Below are 21583 nucleotides of genomic sequence, written 5' to 3'. Positions count from 1 at the left end.
CAGCTTAATTTATAATAGCTAGAAAGTGGAAACAACTAAAGATTCATTGTGTACAAAAACTCAATGGCATTCTAGTTAGCTATTAAAAACAAGGGCATCATGAAATTTGTTGGCTAATTGGTGGAACTAGAAAATATCTTTCTAAGTAAGGTAATCTAGTCCCAGAAAGACATGTATGGTATATACTCATAAGTGGACATCAGCCCAAAGTACAGGATAAACATGCTACAATGCACAGACCCAAAGCAACTAACTAATAAGAAGGCCCAAAGGAGGATACTTGAATCTTACTCAGAAGGGGAAACAAAATATTCATCAGAGGTGGATGGAGAGAGGGATTTGAGAGTGGATGAGGAGGGGAATAGGGATGGGTATCTGGTGTGGGAAGAGATAGGGCTGGAGAGGGCTAAGAGTGAGAAAGGAAATCGGTGGAGGAGGGGGGAGCATCTGTGGGACTAGATTGAGTCTTGGAACACAGGAGGCTCCTGAGAGGATATTGGGATGACCCTAGCTGAGATTCATACCAGAGGGGGAAATGGAGACAGATGTAACTACCTCCTGTAGCCAGGTAGGACTTCCAGTAGAGGAAGGGAGAAATCAACCCATCAAGGAAACCTTCAACCCAAAATTTGTCCTGCTACAAGATACACAGTGATAAAGATGGAGCAGAGACTGAGGGAAGAGCCAACTAAGACTGACCCAACTTGAGACCCATCCCATGTGAGAGAGCCAACCCAGCACTATTAATGATACTCTGCTATGCTTGCAAACAAGGACCTAGCATAAGTGTCTCTTAAGAAGCTTCATCCAGCAGCAGGATAGAAACAGATGCAGAGATCCACAGCTAAGCATCAGGCAGAGCTCTGGGAGTCATATAGATGAGTGGGGAATAGAACTGAGCAAGTCAGAGGGATCAAGGATACCACAAGAAGACCTACAGAATCAACTAACCTGGGCCTGTGGGGGCTCACAAGACTGAATGACCAACCAAAAAGCATGCAGAGGCTGGACCTAGGCACCCTACACATTTGTAGCTTGATCAGTAACAGTAGGATGGAATGCTGTCTGTGACTTTGTTGCCTGCCCATGGGATCCCCTTCCCCTAACTGGACTGCCTTGTTGGGCCATAGTGCCAGAAGACGAGCTTAGTCCTGCTGGGACTGGATGGCTCAAGGTGGGTGGTACCCAAGGGAGAAGGGCTTCCCTTCTCTGAGGAGAAGAGAAGAGGATAATAGGCGAAGATTTATAAAGGTGAAACTGGCAGAAGGGGAGGGAGACAGGCTGTGATCGGGATGTAAAGTGAATAAATAAATACATTAAAAAAAAAATCCCAGGTGAGACTATGCTTCCAAAACATTGAATTAACTGGCTTTGACTAGAAACTCTTCCCCTCTGACAGAGGGGATCTGACAGCACTTGAAAAGGCAATGCCTCTCTACTGAATAGAGATGTTCCTCTCAACGAGAACACGCTGTGAGGTATATTTTTTGTGTCAGTTCTGTCAAACCTTGACATGCAGCTCGCCCCACACAATTCAACAGATCTGGTCAGTAGCAACTAATTCCCAACCCTCTGACAAACCAAGTCAGTCACCCTTTCTAACAAAAAACTGAGATGTGGATAATTTGATATTCTAGTTTCTTTCTGCTGGTCTAAGGCTCATAAAGTAGTGATTTTCAAAGACCCATGGACTTTCTCTCATATCCTTTTTCTGTTATTGTAGCTGTCTTCTATCTTGGAATTCAATGAATGACTTCGTTTGTTTTTCATTTCCAAACACTATTATGATTCTAGTGCTGTATTATACCAACTTCTTTCTTTTTTATTCTATACATTATTCCTAGGCTAGTATACTAAGAACTTGACCTTACAAAAGGGGGCTGCATGGAATGCTGTGGGATGGAATATGTGAGGATTGACAGAACAAAGACCACAATTGAAGAAAAGTATAACCCAGTAATAAGGGTGGCCCTGGAATCTAATTCTGAGAATGTTATGGCAGATGGCTCCTATTGGGTCTTCCAAAGAATGCATGCACAGACAAGGGCTGGAAAAACAGAGTTCATCTGAGCAGTGCAATTGCAGGAAGAACTAACGGTGTGCAGAAATCAAAGGTGGAGATGGGACGAAAGAGGAATGGAACATGCAACGAATGAATAATGATGCATAGTCATAGGCGTTCAATCTCATTGGGAAACGTGGGAAATCGGAGAAAAGCACGTCTCAGATCTACCCCCACAGTAAAGCGGAGACACTTAAGGAACTGTTCTAGCAGATCCCATCTGCAACTGGTCAAGAGTTGCTCCAGGGCATTCATTCCTGGGGAGCTCAGCCAGCCAGTGCCTAACTGTGAGCATTCCAGAGGAGACAGCACAGCAGCCTGACGCAAACAGCACATCTTGGATGTCTAGGGAGTTTCAGAGGGCAAGGCACATCCACTGCAGGGCATAGATGCCTCCCGCACACATTCAGAACCCAGGACAAGAACACATTGCGGCAGGTCTTTAATTGGGGTTCACGCTGAATTGAGAAACGTTCTGATGATTTGGTGGCAGGGTTGTAGGCCATGTAGTATTATCAAAACCCATCTTCGTTGTTAAATAGTACAGCAGGGGACTCTGTATAACTGGTCTTGGAAGCTACAACATCCTGAGAAAACATTTAAAGAACCCCAACCCTCTCTATGAGGAGTTGCCCTTTCCCATCACAGGGCCTGTTTCACCCCTTCGGTTTCTTAGTGTCTCTCCTAGTCTTTAGGGCAGCAGCAATACCTTTTAAAAGCTAATATTCATAAACAAGGACCGAACAGAAAGGAAGAAAACAAACATTTTTAGGAGGGACCAGCATCTACAGGTTTATTAAGTGCTTAGAACATAAAAGCAAGGATATCCGTGAATGACAAAAAAGTACAGGCAAAGCGACCCATGGCTTAAAGCCTGTGTCAAATCAGAATTTTTCTAGCATGTTTCCATTTTGCTTCACAAAACAGAAACCCAAACACAAAACTCCATCCTCACCCAAATAAAGGCATCCTCAGAGAAAAGCTCTGTGAATCGTTAGCAGTGTATCCCACTGTTTTTAAACACCACAGGAGCAGCTTGGAGCTACACAACTTACTTCAATTTTGTTTTCACAGAGGCATGACAAGTGGACAAGCTAAACTTTGAAGACAGCAGAGAATACTGGAAACCATTTTCCCTTCCTCGTCTCCTTTTCTCTCCTTTGCTCTTGTCTCTGTCTTCTTCTCATTTCTTTTGAATTTTCCTCCTGGCATTTTTTCTCTTTGTTTCCCTGTTTTCTTTTTGGTTAATATTAAGTATAAGCTAGAATGAAGTTGTAACAGTGTTGTTTGCAGTGTGTGTGTGTGTGTGTGTGTGTGTGTGTGTGTGTGTGCGCGCGCGCGCAATATATCAAATGCAATTAGTTTTAACATTTGGAAAAGTATTTTCATAAAAAATTACTTTGTAACCCTTGACACATGAATAGACCCAAAAGAGTGTGTCCAGATACTGACTGGGTAACTGGCAAGACAAAACTAGAGCTAGATTAAAAATAGCCACAAAGCGATACGCAAGTTGTGGCTTGGTTTCTCTAAGACATGGCATACAGGGAAGAAGCCAGAATTTCTCATACCAGTGGCTTCTGGCTCTGAGCCTGGAGCTGTCAAGTTCTGGACAAACCACACCATTGTCATATTTTAATGGCTGACTTTGAGTAGGTTACTCAAGATCCTCTGTGAGCTAGCGTATTTCATGAACTTATGATTGCTTACCTACAATTTTCTTTTAATGCATAGTCCCTCCTTGCAAAACAGATGTATGGTAGAAGGGAATCCGCCAAACAGTTTGCTGGACACCAAATATTCAGAAGTTCTAACATCTGTCAGATGTGGTCTCAGATGTGTCTGAGGCAATAACCACAGTCATAGGCACATGTGTCTCTATTGCTATGAAAGCTACTAATGTGAGAGACACACTTATTTAATAATAACATAATGTGACACAGAGAGAAGCATGTTTCTTCATTCTTTGGCACTTACTGAAAAGATGAGAGCTTTGAGCATAAAAAGAAGCCAAAATGACACTCCCCAGACCCATCATCATCATCATCATCATACCCGACACACACACACACACACACACACACACACACACACACACACACACACACGAAAGAAAGAAAGAAAGAAAGAAAGAAAGAAAGGAAGGAAGGAAGGAAGGAAGGAAGGAAGGAAGAAAGGAAACGAAAAAAGAAATTGTCAATACTTTGAAGCCAGCCCATACTTTACTATACTGTAGAATATTGATAGTGTGCACTGGTCTACATCCACAACTTGATTTGAATAAAGAAAACAATATTTTAGAGCTATTGGGTCACTATAAGAATAAATAAAATGTAAACTCTTTTCACCTGTATTTGGGGGTCTGGGGACAGGGTTTGGAAAAACTGCCCAAGCATCTTAAAAACCACTGTGTGTACTGCAGGAATAGCAACTAACCCCTTTGTCTACCTATACACTTTACCTTTAAGAAGTAGACTATAACCCAGTGTAGGGGTATATGCCGGAAGCCCTATCACTTGGAGGCTAAGATTGGAGAATTTCTAATTTCAGGCAAGTCTAGACTGCAGATGGTGAAAATCTGCCTCAAAGAAAGGACAAAAACAGCTGAAGTCTAGTTTTCTTCCTCTTGAGTCTTTCTGGCTTTAAGAAAAGGGCACCGGAAATGACCGTATGGCATGATGAACCTAAAATTCTAGTAGGCTTATTTTCTTCCTCTTTCTCTGTGGTTGTCCTAGTCGGTCACCATGTGAGCAAGCTGGGGATGATCTTCTAGAGGATGAAGGACACTGACCCAGTTATTCTGTCATTACAGCCATCTGCCTAGCATATAAGTAAATCAAACCAGAAAAGCCAACTGCCCAGAGAGCCTGATGAAATCTTCCACATTCATATATGTGAACTAAACAAGGGCTTAGTGTCTTAAACCAATGGAACTGGGACAATGTGTTAAGCAACATTTCCTTGGCAATAGAGAACTAATGTATCAATGGAGGTAAGATTTCAACACAGGCTGGACTCATGATGCAGGTATTCCCAGACCCATCTTTTGAGGTGAAAAGTAATTATCAAGCTCATCCAGCTAAGAGTCCTGTGAGCTGCCATAATGATTGGCCTTAACAGATAAGGTCCCTGATAACATAGTGAAACGAATGGCATGAAGTAACCACCCACTTTCTGATAAGATTTAAAGCCTGCATGAGGAAACCCATACCTAACATTATTAACATTACCTATGTCTGGATAGGTAATAGGCCTATGGGAAAACCTAAAACTCCTATTCTACTAGGTGGACATAATATTAAAATGACTTATTGCTACCTCCATTGATCACCACTTCTCTCAGCTATCACTAGAGAAGCTTCTTCTTGCTGTAGATAATGCTTAAACAGATACACTCGACTGGTCAACATACAGAGAATATGGGACTGTGGAGTGCTCAGCTCTAAACGGAACATATCCACCATACCCTTCCCCCAAGACTGGGGATCTTCATGGAAGGCAGGGTTGAAATATTCTAAGAGCCAGAGGTATTAAAGGAATTTTAAAACAGTCAGTGTTTTCCAGACGCAATAGGTCAACTACCCATAGGAAATCACAGTGACTGTGACAGCAAGCTACAAGTCCAGCACAAGCTCAAACCGCACAAATCTAGCATGAAAGGCAAGGTGGGAAGCAGACGCGAAAGTCTATCAGTAGCTGCAGAACCATTGGCACTTGATAGCTACTGGGAAAGGTAGAGCTGGTTTCTTTTAATGGTGTGGCTGATAGGTTGCTTATACTCCAGGGCAGTCTCCACTCTCAAGATAGTTAAGCAATACATATTGGACTCAATGTGTTTAAATGTTTTCTTGGTTTCTCGGTTCTTTTCTTTCCTTTCCTTTCTTTCCTTTCCTTTCCTTTCCTTCCCTTCCCTTCCCGCTCCCCTTCCCTTCCCTTCCCTTCCCTTCCCGCCCACCTTTCCTCTCCCCTTGTCCTTTCTTTCTTTCCCTTTCCCTTCCCTTCCCTTCCCTTCCCTTTTCCTCCTCCCTCTCCCTCCCTCCCCCCCTTCTTTCTTTCTTTCTTTCTTTCTTTCTTTCTTTCTTTCTTTCTTTCTTTCTTCCTTTCTTTCTTTCTTTCTTTCTTTCTTCTTAGAACTACCTGTACACTAGGATATACTTGGAAACAAGGCTGGAGGAAAGCCAACTCTGACTATCATTACCATTTTGTTTGTGAATTCCAAGCTCATTACTGGTCTATGTCTTCTCATTTGGAAACCGGGTTGCTTGATAAATTTCAAAGCAGGACATAAAGATAAAATGCTCCTAACAGAATCTAAATGGAAAGAAAGCATCACTGAAATTGCCGAGAGGCCACAATAAGAAATAACAAGGAATATTTTAAGCTAAAAGAATCAGTGGACCGGCTATTAAATAACTGTACGGTTGAGTTTTAACAAGAAGAATGCCTACATTTTATGTTTCATTTTCATGACGAACAAATTATCACAAAACCTTATTAAACTGTAGCAAGATGTACAAATTACGATTGGGAAAAGAACATGCCAAAAGAGATCACAGGCCCATCCACACTGACAGCCTTTCTAACAAGCTGGCCTGAGTGGAGAGCTCGGCTTTCCACATCAAGTCTCTCCACTAGCAGGGACTAGAAGCCCTGGAGGTTGTGCTTTCATTTCCTAGCACTAAAGCTCTGTGAGTTCCTCAGCTTCATGGCTGAATGGTGTTTGGGGAATGAGGCTATTTACCCAGCATGCACTTGGACCCCTGAGTACTAACTTGGAACAAGCACTTGCTAGGAGATCACCTGTGTATGCATGGTTAAGAGCCACCCAGCATCACCTACTGTGGAGCCTTGAAACTGCTTCAAAAACTAATAATGGATAAGAGAACCTGCAGAATTAGACACTCTGACAGTGAGGCTGGAGAATTTGTTTAACAAGCTCTCTGAGAGAATCTGAAGCAGCCTCGAGTATGAAAATTGTGGTTTCAAAGCATTTCAGTGTATTCGTTTTCTCTAAACCCTTACAAGTCCATCCACTCAACATTCTGCTACTTTGAAACCCTCCAGTTGTTAAAAGGACTTGCATGGTACAGTTACCCAGTGTCTGCTTGCCATTTGACTTCACTCCTTCATTTATTTAATACTTACCAAGACCTAAACACATTACTGAATATAAACAAGGATCTTTTTCTTCCTGGGTTTACATTCCTGTGTGTGTGTGTGTGTGTGTGTGTGTGTGTGTGTGTGTGTGTGTGTGTGTGTGTCTGTGTGTTGCAGTGGGTGTAGACAGAGAGTAAGCAAAGGCATCATGACACACAACATGCAAACAAATCATATAACATAAGATAGTAAAGGGAGGGAAAAGAGAGTGCATATGTCCCCCAGCAGGGCCTGGGGACACTGAGCTGACTTCATCCTCCCAACAAGACCACTGTAGGGAAGAAAACAGAAACTCTACCTTCGCGGTTCTAAGAGTCAGCAGCTTTCAACCTCATTTTTTCTTTCTCTCAAGCTTTGATACCCTCATGTAATGACAGCTATAGTTTTTATGAACCTTGGGAAGACTCACTGTGAGGCAGAGATCTGTACTCAGGCATGTTAGGGGATAAAGGTGGGATCAGTTAAAGGAACTGGAAGGAAATAAAGCAAGGGAGGCATAAAGAAGAAAGGAATGGGAGGGGAATAGAGAAAAAGAGGAGGACTAGGAAGGAGAGGGTAGCAAAGGGAACAGAGAAAGAGGTAGGGAGGCTGTGGGGGTAGGGAAGTGAGAAAGTGAGAGAAAGAAGTGAGGCTCTAATGCAGTCACTGAAAATGTACCTGCCAACCTCTTAGGAGCTCTGAGTTGAGAGCTGAGTCCCTGAGTCCCTGAGTCAAAACTTATTAGGTCAGTTTCTACAGAGGGGTATCCAATATGAGTTGGTGTATCAATACCCAGCACCTTACAAAACCAACTAACTTAATAAGGGCATGCAAAAAAGGAGCACAAACTGCAAATTTCTTGTTTTTTTAAATATTTTTTTCCATTTAGACTATTGAGTAATAAACCTTTGGCCCACATGTCTATCCAACCCTCATCTGTAGCTCAAGTGAATTAGCAGTATTTAAACACTACGTAAGTCTTTGCAAGAGAGTATTAGTTCTGCCAGATATCAACAACGTGCACAAGTTCTTACTCTAGGCAGGTGAAACTGCCAAGATTATAATTGCTTATAACTGGAACTAGGCAAAGAAATTAATGTTGCTGAATAGTGTTCAACTCCCCGAGAGCTGGCAAATTTACTCAAGACTGGATATCATCTGGAAAACAAGGAGGAAAAACTCCATGCAGAATGGTTAGCTTTTCCTGAAACCCCAGAGCAGTCACGTTTAACATGGTAAATATTTAATTCCATCACTTGCAGTTAGCCTTCGCCCTCAGTGTTTCACTTCAACAGCTCGGAGAGCATAGGCAAACATTAGGACTCCTATTACCTGCCTGGTGTTCTTGCTGGCTTAGCTAGCTGCCTTGGGCCAGAATCACAGGAAAAAGGGTAAGCAATACTAGGAGACAAGAAATCTAATGGGAGTGGAAGAAGCTGAACATGACCTTCAACAATGAGGATTCCACACTCCCTCCTTTTTTATGAGAGACTATAGTCTGAGAGAGAACGGTGAGCTTATATTTAATGACTCCAAGAAGAGGGAATAATTTCTCTCTCTTTGGAGAAGAAATCCAGTGCCTTGACAAGTGTTCTTAGCCTGTCAACAACCTGAGTTTGCCTAATTAGACCTTGTGATTTCAAGGACAATTTTCTCTCGTTGAATGCTATGATCAGCAGAGGTATGGTAACTCTTCAGTACTTAGGCTAAATGAGTTCTGAGAGTTTCTCATTAGGCTGGGCCACAAGAGACCTGCAGGAGCATTGGAAGCAGTGAAGCAGAAGCTATACTGACCATCCAGCAGAGCACCCTGGAGCCCAGCACATCCTGTGAGCCATCCATCCCTGAGCTAGTTGGTATAACTTGGGGCTGCTATTATATAGCACATTTTTACGAAGACATAAACGATACCGCTTTCTCCTGTTGCATCCTCTGATTTGAAAGTAAATGCTGTTGCTTTCTGCTTTATAGAAAAGTCTTGCTGAAGGAGAGGCAAAGCACCCTCTCACACACTCCAAAATTCTCAAAGAACAAGGGTCTCCTCCAACTCATTGTACCTTCCCCACAGAAGATTCCAGCTAAGTAGCAACCTGGCAGTTGGGTAGAGATCAGTGACTCATGTTCCTCCCGGGAACACAAAATTTAGGGTCTTCTCCACTCTTAGAAATCGAACCCCTCATCTGTAATCATGTGTTTCTGCCAAGTATTTAATATGGATCAATGACAGGCTTAGGGCATCACCTAGATCACCAGTTAGTGGATTTGACTCTATCAAAGACGATCTCTTCAGCTTCCTAACCAAGCGTGTCAACTGAGGAAAACACAGGTCCTGTTGCGAGCAAACTGTGACTCTAGACTCATGGAAATATTTCCTTCTTACCCGAGGTCCTTTCCAATCATCTGAGAAGAGATGTGTGCGTTTAACAGAGATTAAGCCTAGCCTCACACTGAGAAACAAGATCTATCAAATGTCACTCAGTCAAACACAGTCAAGTATGCCTCTCCTCTCATTTCTAAAAAGGGAGGTAGATCACAGTGAAATCCAAATGGCAAACTTTCCAACTCCATCAAGCTCCCACTGATTGCATAAACCTGTAAATGAACTCAATGCACTCTAGACCAGACATGGTCTCAGAGAGATTCAGAATCTTGAAAATATGCACTGTGATAGAATAAGATACATCCACCCAAATATCTATCTTTGATGATGAAGCTGCCACAAGACAAGTAAGGCCAGTTCACTTTTCGCTTTTCTCCCTTTCAGGTTTTTTTATTTTAATAATTGACTTCATAACAAAGCATTTCACTTTTACAAGTAAAGTTTATATGTGGTAAAATGTATATATTTTAGTATACATTTGTGAATTTTGATAAAAGCACTCACATTATAGAAACCCTACTAAAATGTGGATTATCTGAATGACCTGGAGGGCCCCCATGCTCTTCTTAATCAACCCCAGGATTTCTTTTGATACCATAGATTCATTTTGCTTGTTTCCAAATTCATGCAAATATAAGATGTATAAGCTTACTTCCTCAGCATCATGTTTTAGAAAGACACCCAAGGCTGTGAATATCAGAGTCACTCTCTCATGTTGCTGCATAGGATGACTTGGGGCAGATGTAGAATCACAAATTTTAAGCTTTTGTTCTGATACTTGAAGCTGATTAACCTGCTAATCTGGATAAGGTACATCGTTTCTTTCAAAACATTATTTTAAATTTGAAATATAGTTTAAAAGAAGGCAAGAAAGAACAAAAGATAGATGACGTGCTACAGACCTACAGGAAACATTTTATCTTCAAGACCTATTGCCAGCCTGAGAGAAGCCATCAACCAGCTGTCATCTCAGGCACAGCAGCAACAATGCAACCTGAAGAATAATTCCCTGGGTGCTTGATTTCTGGCAAACTCCCTTAACTGGCTAGCACGCTAATCCCTTTCTTAGAAGAACACTTAGCACTGGAAACGTGTGAGGCAAACACAAAAATCCAAGTCCCAGTTTCGTATGCAAATCAGCACCATGGAAACCAGGGCAGCACTGCTGGGCTCAGGGCAACTGGTGGGAAACAGATGCGCTATGAATCAAAAGCTGAAGAAAAGTGCTGTCAACAAGATTATGGGCCCAGCTTGCTACTCACCCTGTGGCCTCCTTTAATTCTCAACCAAGAGAACTTGACACTTCCGTGGACTAGATCATCCTGGGGCTTCTAAGTCTCATTTGTGACCCTAACTAGAAAAACCCCCGCTTATTTACAACACAGACATTCAAGTGTAACATTCAGTGATTTTACATTTACACTAAATATAATTTTAGAAGTTGTAAACATGTACACATATCTATTCAAATAACAAAATAAGTGTGTTTCTGTGTCAGGTGGCTGTAGGAATATTTTTATTCCCCAGTTCTCTTTGTGTGATAATAATCACCTCTGAATGTTATTATGAAGTTCAACACTAAATCTGATAATAGAAATGAATGTCGTTGTGTATCGGGTTCTACCTGGTTTTACCTGGAAAGGTATTCATAGACTTCTAGGGTGATAAACACGTTCTTCTTTTGGCCTGAATGATTATGTCACTGGTACACATATCATCATTGAACTATAGAAAAAAATTCATTAATTTTGCCATAATTTTCAAATTTACTGCTATAATACAACAGAAGCAATACATTATTAATACAGAATTCCATAGGTTATCCTAAATCCAGAGGTTCCTAATCCCCAAATGATCCTGATTCACTGAGAAGAGCTAAGAGCTGCAGTGAGGCCAAGAAAGTCCAATGGACCCTGGCTATTGAGTACCCCATCATCCAGTTAGACAACTCTAATGATCTCCCATGTTTTTCCAGTCTATGTGGATACTTCACAATCATAACCATATGTCTCTGGAGAGAGATGCACCAGCCAAGGCAAGGTGGCATCGAAAACTGAACCGGATTGACAGGGAAGCCCCTGAATGTACCCAAAGCCTTTCCCCTCATCCTCTCTGAAAAAGAAAAAAATAACTGGAAAGAAGACTTTGCTGTATTCCATCCCAGCATTTTCTTAGTATGAACTGTTAAAGATCATTTTGTCATTTGATTCTTGTTTTCAAGCTTGGGTACCTGTCAGGTTTATCCTAGAAGATAACCCAACTCAATTACTTATAGATAAGGACACTCAGCATTGATCCTTTTAACTACGTAATCATTAGTTGCACAATACAGACCTGGGTGATAGCTATCAGGCATTTGCCATTTAAGAACACAAAGAGCTTCCTTCCAAAGAAGTCAATACTCACTCTACTCATTTTGTTGTAGGGCCTATGAACCAACTCTTACTCATCCTGGTAGACAGAGTCAAAGACAGCCTGAGGCTTACTTGACGAGGTTGGCCTATCTTCTAGCTGATGACTTCTAAAGCTGTTTCAGGAAATGACTGAATTCAAACAAGGGAGTCTTGTACTCACGAGCACTGTAACCAAAGGGACCAAAGGGACCTGTGACCCTGGTGCAGACACATTTCCTGCCCCACCTCAGAGCCTGTACCTTCATAAATAAAGGGGTGAATATAAATACTGTCTTCTTACCACAATAGTTGATGACAAAAATGGAAACTACTTGTAATGGTTTGTCTCTTTGTCTCAAAAATTCTTGGTTTCTGACCAAACTTTTATAATATATTTCTATGGACTTATTTTAAATGGGACCAGTGAGAAGTGGAAGAATGACAAAAGAGAGCTGTGGAGGACAAATACACAAGAAAGGTAATATCATAATGAAAGCCATTATTTGCATACAAAGTGAAAAATTAATAAACATATTTGATACCTTTTATCATTACGAAGAAGGAATGCATTAATTCATATCTATCAGATATAAAGGGAGAATAAAGCTAATGTTGGCAGATTTTAATATTATTATCATTATTCATAATTACTCAACAAATATGGTCTAATAATTCTGGGCAGAGCTTATTTGAAATTTATGGGTTCATGTGAATTAAAACTCTACCCCTTCCACATTTAATTATAAGGTATTTGGGGAACTACATCACTTCCTGTATTTTACTGATATTTTTATCTGTAAAATGGGCCTATTCACAATCCTTCCCTCATGGTCACTATGAGGATTAAGTTAGTTAATTTTTTGCAAAGAACATAAATCCTCTGGCCCATGCAAAGTCTTATACACCTGTGTATTAAGTGACAAATTAAAGTAAATGCTTTCTCAAAAAAGAATATGACAGTTATCAAATAATCCACTCTCCTTTGAAATAAGTTCCTTTGTATGAATCAGCAGTAGATTTTGTTGTTTGACAAGAAAACGATGTTTCTGGATTAACCATTCTGACATTTACAGTCTCCTCTAACAAAAGATCAAAGCAGCCCTGGAGAAGAGCCAATCAAGCATCAAGCAGACCTGTTCTTAAGTAACAACACAATTAACGATTAAAATGGGAAAACACTGGACTGAAAACAAATCAAACCCCTCATTATCACTGAAATATTGTTTCCACTATGAAGAGAGCAGCCGGCTTTTACAAGTGATTCCACTTGATAACTTGGGAGAATCAACTCCATTCATCAGGAACGGGTACTTCTGCTGAGTCCAACCCTACCAGAATTCATCTGACACTGACTGCAGAAAGAGAAGGTTATTTCTGATTAATTTTTATGGAACCAATTAACATTGAATCTAGAGCCCCTGAGACATTTAATTGACCCCCAGATGTCCCTTTCTGCACCCACCATGTGCACCTAACTCCCAGCCCCACCCGTACGTCTTGGGCATGTTTCCTTTAAAATCAACACTATTTTTAGACACTGAAATGTGGAAGCTTTTGCTAACTCTATTTAGAGAGCATGCAGGATGCCAGCTAAATGTCCCACTTTACCTCATCCTTCACCCGACCAACAGTTGGAAACACTTAGTTCTGCTCTGCTTCCATTGTGTCTCTGAAGCCATTTGAGTGATTTAAATCACAGATAAGTATTTGCAAATGAGCTGAAGAAATAAAGATGCGTCTGAACACTCCACGCTGCCTTGTTAGAAATGTGCATGGTTCTAGGTTAATTCTTGGGGATTTGGCTAATGCTTTGCAAATTGCAGCAGAGTTCTCCCCTGGTTGTAACATTTCATGGTTAGATTTGTGCTTCCAGGTCAAGAATTTGTTTAGCCCTGTTAAAATGTCTTAAACTCTCCCCTTACAGAATTGCAGAGGAAATTATGCCAAAAAAAAAGCTCTTTGTGTACTTTCCAAATGACCTTTAACCCGCTAAGCAAACAGCAGTAAGTTCGGCCTTGTCTTATTTCATAAAACATTACTGTGGCTAGCTTTAGGCTGATCATGGTAGACACCAAGAGAATCCATAAAAACTGTTATTAATCCCACTTTACAGATGCCAAGACTAAGGATTACACACATTAAGGGGTTTGGACAGACTGAATAACCGATCTACGATTAATCAGAAATGAGTAAATTTAATAAAAGCACCAAGTATATAAGACAGGGTATGTACAGGAGGCTTTACAACCTGACATGTCCAGTGTCATGAATGTGGCATTTTTGGGGCATTTCTCCTGCATGGCTCCAGTGTGGGAACTGGGACCTTTAGTCATAATAAATCCATTGCAGACAGAGAGCAAAGGGCTGAAGATCTGTAGAAACATCGAGCCTGTTCATTCTGTGCTCTCTTCTGTTCTCCTTCTCTAGTAGAACACTATCCCTTGCATCCAATCTCAGTATGGTGATAACCAAGAGAGAGTATATTCTGTACTAGGAGTGGTTCATGGACTTAGCATCCTCTGCCAGCTCCTAAACTGTCAACAAAGAAGGCATTAAATACAACACAGTTAAGTTTCATCAGAGTTAGATACAAAACAACAGGCCTAAGGCAGGGGTTATGGTGGTGCAATCCTACTGCCTCAGCTACTTAGAGGACTTAACGCCAAATTGCTGGAAGCTAAGAGTTGAAGAACCATGACTAAAACTACAACAAAATCTCTACCTACGTCCGCCTTCAGATCCCCTGGAACTGACTACATGGAGCTCTGGCCCCACAGTCCACGGTTGCTTATCATCATGAGAGTAATGCTGTTCATTGGTGCAATTTACTTAAGCAGACTGAAAACAGACCCTTCGATCTCCGTTGTTTGCCTTGTATGTCTGTCTATGAAAACAAAAGCTAGCTGCTACCCAGGCACGGAAGTGAGCATCTATATGTGTAATTCTAACAGTCACTAAAAGCTGAGTTGACACTACAACTGATACAGGACCAGGGCCCTAGCCTTAAGAAAGATAAAAAACAAAAACAAAAACAAAAACAAATACAAAAACAAAAAAACCACCACTATGTAGATCTTTGGCCTCTGAGGACAAGTCAAACCATAAACCAGACCTCATTTTACCTTTTCCTCAAACCACTAGAGGGCGATAGCTATAGACAAGAAGACTGACATAACAGGACTGGGGCTTCTCATTCATTCATTCATTCATTCATTCATTCATCCTTTCCATAAGTAGTTGGCACCTCCAGAAGTTGGCATCAGCTCTCAAGGTGAACTGGAAGAACATGGTTGTGACCCAGAAGCACCTGAACTCAAGCCCTGATGTAGATGCTTACCTGTAGTCTTTAGCCATTTTGAGCAGACTTCTCAGCAGGGAAACAGGGTGGCTAATGTTTGTTGACTGTGGAGAGGATCAATCAGTACAGCACTTTTAGAAATCCAATGAATATCCTGTTCAGAGCACGTGACAGAAATAGCAGCTTCCCTCAAGAAATCGTCAATGGTTGATGCTTTCAGGAAGGATGAGGGAAGTGTTGAACCATCATAAAAGAGGGAGGATTTTTGATTTTGAGTCTAATGGGCAAGGGACCAATTCCTGTTTCCTTCTTGGTAAATGCCTCATTGATAGGGCGGGACATGGCAACTACTCAATTTATGAGATTGTTGTTGAGGATGATATAAATACCAGCAACTTTTTATACCTCAATATAAGCGTTCCATAATGACTACTTGTTATTACAATAACAACAATGACAACAACGATAATTGTGTACACGAGGACAAGTAGAAACACACACACACAGACAGACACACACACACACACACACACACACACACACACACACACACACACACAGTGCCAGGCAAAGCATTTTGAAAGGCTCTGAGTTGTCTTGCTCATAAATTAGGTCCCACAGAAGGAGTTTGAGACCAGCAGTCTCTCTTATAAAAGAGCTTTTGCACACAAGGAAACTTTTGATTCATTGTATTTGGCCCCTTGGGATAAATCAGCCCCAAAGGATTAAAACAACAGGGGACTCTCTTTTTGTTTAGTCTTTTTAAAAAAGAAAAGAAAACTAGCCAATAGGACAGAGACAACACAGAATGCTTCTGGAAATAGGGAATTTGGGATGACTAGAGGAATTGAGGTAGTACCAATCTTTTTACGGAGGTGTTCCCAATACACCACAGACATTGACTCTAGGGGGCACAGCTGACCTTTAAAATCCTCTGGAGACTGAAATATTAAGCCAGAGAAACAGGCAGTTGCTCCAGAACTATGGCCATGTGTTGAGGACATTGCCCAAGTGCCTCTGAATCCCTCGGTTGGGTTCTTTGTTTCTACTGGGTCAAGACTGTGTGCTCTCATCTGCCCACAGAGCTCCCTCCTTCCACAGAGCTAGAACAAGCGCCTGCTCACCTCTCCGTCTGAGATGATCTTTCAAGGAAGCAGCAAGAAATGCTATTCGTTTAAGATGAGAAGCTGGCCTTTGGTGACCATTCCATTTTAATTCGTGGCTTATTGGCAATCACTCCTCTCCTGCTGAAAATTAATTAAGGCTTGTGTTCAGCAGGAGCTGGTATTTGCTTTGAATCTCAGACCCTACCACCTGAAACTCTGAGCGACAAAAACGCATCTCCAATTTGGGGCTCCATGAGGCAAAATTGAAGAGCCCCCTGTTGCTTGCAGCTATTCTGTTCTGAACAATGGACTATAAATGTTCCCAGCAACAATATGCGGGATGGATTTCAGCCACCTGGAAGTCCCTGCTGATTTTACCAAAAGGGAAAAAGAAACGTATACCTAGATGGGACAGAACTGGCCAATTTGAACAGGCAAAAACTAATTTTTCAACGATTAAATATTTTACCATCGTTTTTGTCATGCTATTCATTTTTTGCTAATATTCATTTGCCATGATAGTCATTTTCTGGAAGAAATAGCTCGTGATGTATATGAAGAGTCCTAAGAAATCACTTAAGTAGACGGCATTCTTCCAGCTAATAAGCTCTGTGTTTAACAGAGGGCATTATCACCCACAGATTTCTCTTATTTCTCATAGATGTGCCTTTGAAAGCCTCTATGTACCTCTGTGCCATTCTTGGAGCTTCCGTTTGCTCGGAAAGGTAAGTATAGACACTTTTGAGAATGTCAAGAGTTAGAAGTAACCCTTGCCAGGAAGGCAAATGGGGGAAGAAAACCATGACCTTTACTTTGAAACCCCAGGTCTCTATAAAGGATAACATAACAAAGAGGGAACAGGAAGTTTTCTTTTGCCCCAGATTTTTTTTCTTATGTTTTTAAGAGCTGCTCCTGAGAGCAGGCCATCTATTTCAGGGACACCCATAGGATGTGAGATGGATTCAACTCTGCCTTTACCAGGATAGGCTACTCCTCACTGTCCCCATCCTCTTACTAGTGACCACTGTCCTCTGCAATTGCAGCCATTTGGAGTTGATTCCTATCTCACAGCAGAGCAGCGAGTGCAGCTAATACAGGCTGTTGCGGTTTTAATTTTCTACATTATCTTGGATCGCCTTCTTCCTAGACTGTCTTCCAGTATCCATGAAGCTCTACCCCAATGCCCAGACAATACATTAAATATGGCACAGTACTTGATAAATAAAATTATTTCTTAGGATATAAGAAGGGCCCAAGCTTTTACTTGAACCTTGTGTGTGATTAAATAAAAGACATGCTAATAAACTAACATTAAAAACTGAAAAGTGAACCAAAGCATGTGGCTTATAATTTATCCAAGCTATAGTGGTCAGAACACTCTTTAATCAGAAGAAAAACTAGATGGGTGCATTCTAAACACAGGGTGATAAGACATTGGCACCTCTCGGTTACATTTCTAACTGAAAGCCAAAGATTTAAGTAGCCAAAATACAACATTGACACCAGATAAAGTAAAATTAAAAGGCTAATGTTGACCAAATCAAGTAGTCTATTTCAAATTGAACTGCAGTTGACTTCAATCGGCCACATCTTTGGCCCTCATTATTGAGTGCCAGAATGTTGAATAATTGTCATGAGATCCGCAGATGCTATCGTACAAATGCAATAGTTTCCCAAATTAGAGAATTGGCATGTGTTTCATTATAAAAGAAATTAGCTTAAGAATCTCCATTATTTTTCTTGGCAAGTCACCAATTGTTCATTTTGCATTAAATCTAGCTAAAAATACTAAACTAAAGGTTTCGGGGAACTTAAAAGAGGGGTCTACCCAGTTTACTCGTAGCATTGGAGGCAAGAAAAAGAAAATGAGAAGTTATAAGCAAGTGCTTACACGAACACAGAGCTCCTATCAGGCAGCAGGCACTGCGCAAAGTGCATCACCTTTCCTGACATTTTTAATCTTGCTGATACCTGTAGGAGGCAGTTGCTATTCTTATCTCTATTTTGGTATGAAGCCATCAAGGCAAAAGGCAAAGTGATGTGCCAAGCTCAAGCAGTCAGGAAATGATAAAGCCATTATTGGAATCTAGGTAGGCTTGCACCAAGGCCACATACAACCCAAGTCCCAACTCTTGGAAATGATGTGAATTCTGCTAACCTTCTGGCTGTGCAACCTCAAGCATCAATCCCATTTATTTCATTAGGATCAATCCTTCAAAGAAGATTTACTGAGTTAAAGTGAATGCACATTTATACCCGGTGTCTGGATGGTAAGCAGACCTGGTCTATCAGGAAGGGCAGGTGAGAGGATTCCAGATGGTGGACTCAGTGTGAACAGAAGGGAGCTGGGGATGGTGCTCCAGCCGCAGCAGCAGGAGCTCCATTTGTCTACTGAGTGGAGAACAGAATGGTGCAAGAGAACGAGGTCTCGAATCCCTGATGTCTGCCTACATTTATCTCATAGAATCCATGGTTTCCTTCAATCCAGGCAACACATAGACTTGCTAAGATGAATATGACATTTGTTTATTTAGAAACAAGAGGGAGCACTATGGCCTCATCATGGCTTCCTACTTCCTAATAAAGGATAGCAAAAACCCTCTCTCAAAGGCTTAACAAAAGAGAAAAGTGGTGTGACTATTGAATTTGGGACATGAAACTCGGTTCTTTGCAAAGAGCCTACTTTCTTTGAGCTGTAAGAAAGTTTCACAAACAGTATTGCTGTGCTTTGCATGCTAAAGGATATCGAAGAACTCAACAGTAGACAGTAGCTGGGTAAGGATTTACTGAAGTTGTATATCTAAATGTTGGATTTCCAGAAAGGGTGTAGGGTTCCTTCAGCTCCCATGACTAACTAACTCCCAGAGTCTAACTAACAAGAACAGGTAGAGATGGTTATTCTAAGTATGAGGCCTAATATAGAGTTCTGCCCCCAATTGTGGCCCAGGTACTGTGTGTGTGTGTGTGTGTGTGTGTGTGTGTGTGTGTCTGTGTCTGTGTCTGTGTCTGTGTGTGTATACATGTACATATGTGTGTATGTACATACATATATGTGTATATATGTGCATGCATGCATGTGTGTATGTGTGTATGTGTGTATGTATGTCGCAAGCACTGTCCAAGAAGGCAGGTGTCTCTCAAATGAAGTAGATGCTAGTGTTGTTTACCAAAGTCTTTATCTCTACAATAGTAAGTGTTACCATTTCCTGAAGCATGGTAAAGACACCTCACTTTAAGCCAACCCTACCCATTCTCTCTCATATTCAGTCCACTTTTAGTGAATACTTACAATGAGTCCAGCACTATACTACACGTTGCAATTATGAAATAATGGGAGCTCCTTTCCCAATGCCTAAAAATAATGTCTTCCAAATAAGTGCAACTATAGGGAAGGAAGGTCCGTGCAGCAGTGAAAGTGGGAAGGTTATGATTATGGGTTAGGGGAGGGGCTTTTTTGACCTAGTGTGTAAGGCTAAAAGTTGTAATGATCCCAGTTTATCATCTTCCCTATATCTCCATGGAATCAGCATATCCCCTGCTCTCTGAAACCCAGCTAAGAAATGTCATATGTTTCAGCCAATGGGATATTAGAAATGGTATGACAGAGCACTGAGCAGCGCTTGGAGTCTCCACCTACACTGTCTTTCTGAGAATATAATCTGCAGCAAGTGTTCTGTGGGATGAGACAGATGAGAGGGAACTGAACCTCCCTCCTCTTCCTGGCTGGAATCATTTCAGACCAGCCCCTCGCTATGTATTCCTTTTTTTTTCTTTTTTTCGGAGCTGGGGACCGAACCCAGGGCCTTGTGCTTGCGAGGCAAGTGCTCTACCACTGAGCTAAATCCCCAACCCCCCTCGCTATGTATTCCCAAGCATGTAAGTGAACTTATCGATCACTTACATGCTTGGGAATACATGATCAAACAAATCGAACGTAACCCCTCTACATCTGTAGGGGTTGCCTACTTTTGCCATGGAGGCCAGCATTCCTGTGGCGAGAACTGAGTGATACAGAAGATGGCATCCAAGCAGCGCTCTGAGAAATCAGAAGCTAATTAATCAAGAGGAAATCCTTGACTTTAAAATGCCGTAGAAATGAAGAGAAATTGAAGAATTCTATTATTGTCAGGGTATAAAAGCAACCAAACATGATGATGGGTCAGACAGGAAGCATCAGTCTAAGAAACACTAGTGGGTAACTCTTAGACATCCAGTTTGGACAAATCAATAGGCTTGCTATAAAATTTACTGCGAAAGGAGAAGCTGGGGTTCAAATGAAGGTGAGAGAGTGACATGTGAGAGGAGACGTCAGGTCGCTAACTCCAAAGCAAGCATAGAGAAGATAGGTGGTGTGAGTGTGGGAGGGGATACATCTGCATCCAGGGCCTGAATGGCATGCTTTACAGTGAGGCAAATGTTGAGAATAGAAGGGGGTCTGGGTCTAAAAGTAGCCTGTGTGTGTTTATACCTGCACGTAAGGAGCATGTTAAAACATATGTAATGTCATTAAAAACAAAGTCAAGTGGTATTTTAAGGTATGAGTATTAGGTGCCTAGCTTGTAAATCTCCGTGTTGCTCACTGTACTAGGCAGAAAGAAATACTTAAGAGTCTAAGTTCACTTCCCACTGAAAGCCTAAGATATTCCTGGAAGAAAGGAGATCCGGAGTAGAGGTTCAAGGAGAGAACTTGTGAGTGATGGCTGTCATGATGGGGAAATGAAGGTGCCAGAGGACTTGGGTACCTCTGCTGACTCCTGTTGCCTCCGTTCTTTTTTTTTTTTTTTTTTTTTTTTTTTGGTTCTTTTTTTTCGGAGCTGGGGACCAAACCCAGGGTCTTGTGCTTCCTAGGCAAGCGCTCTACTACTGAGCTAAATCCCCAACCCCGCCTCCATTCTTGAAATTCCATGCTGTCTACTACTTACCTTTCCAATCATAAACTATCTACTATCGAACAAGCAACTACCTATGCCTTAGGGTTTTGTTGTTGTGAAGAGACAACGGGACCATGGCAACTCATAAAGAAAAACATTTTATTAGGACTGGCTTACAGTTTCAGAAATTTATTCTATTATCATGGTGAAGAAGATGGCAACATCAGGCAGACATGATGCTGGAGAAAGAGCTGAGAGTTCTACCTGTGGGGGCTGGCAGCAGGAGACTGTATCCACACTAGGCATAGCTTGAGCATGTGAGAGCTCAAATTCCACC

General features: G+C 41.4%; 1 protein-coding gene across 2 annotated transcripts in view; it reads right to left on the bottom strand.

Moving 5' to 3' along the window:
• Plcb1 (phospholipase C beta 1) overlaps positions 1–21583 on the bottom strand; it is a 671578-nt gene that overhangs the window by 513576 nt on the left and 136419 nt on the right. The window lies entirely within an intron of this gene.

The sequence above is a fragment of the Rattus rattus genome, chromosome 5 (genome assembly GCF_011064425.1).
Source record: "Rattus rattus isolate New Zealand chromosome 5, Rrattus_CSIRO_v1, whole genome shotgun sequence".
In the NCBI taxonomy this organism is placed as follows: Eukaryota; Metazoa; Chordata; class Mammalia; order Rodentia; family Muridae; genus Rattus; species Rattus rattus.
The sequence above is the reverse complement of the archived record's forward strand: the minus strand, read 5'-3'. Positions and strand labels throughout refer to the sequence as shown.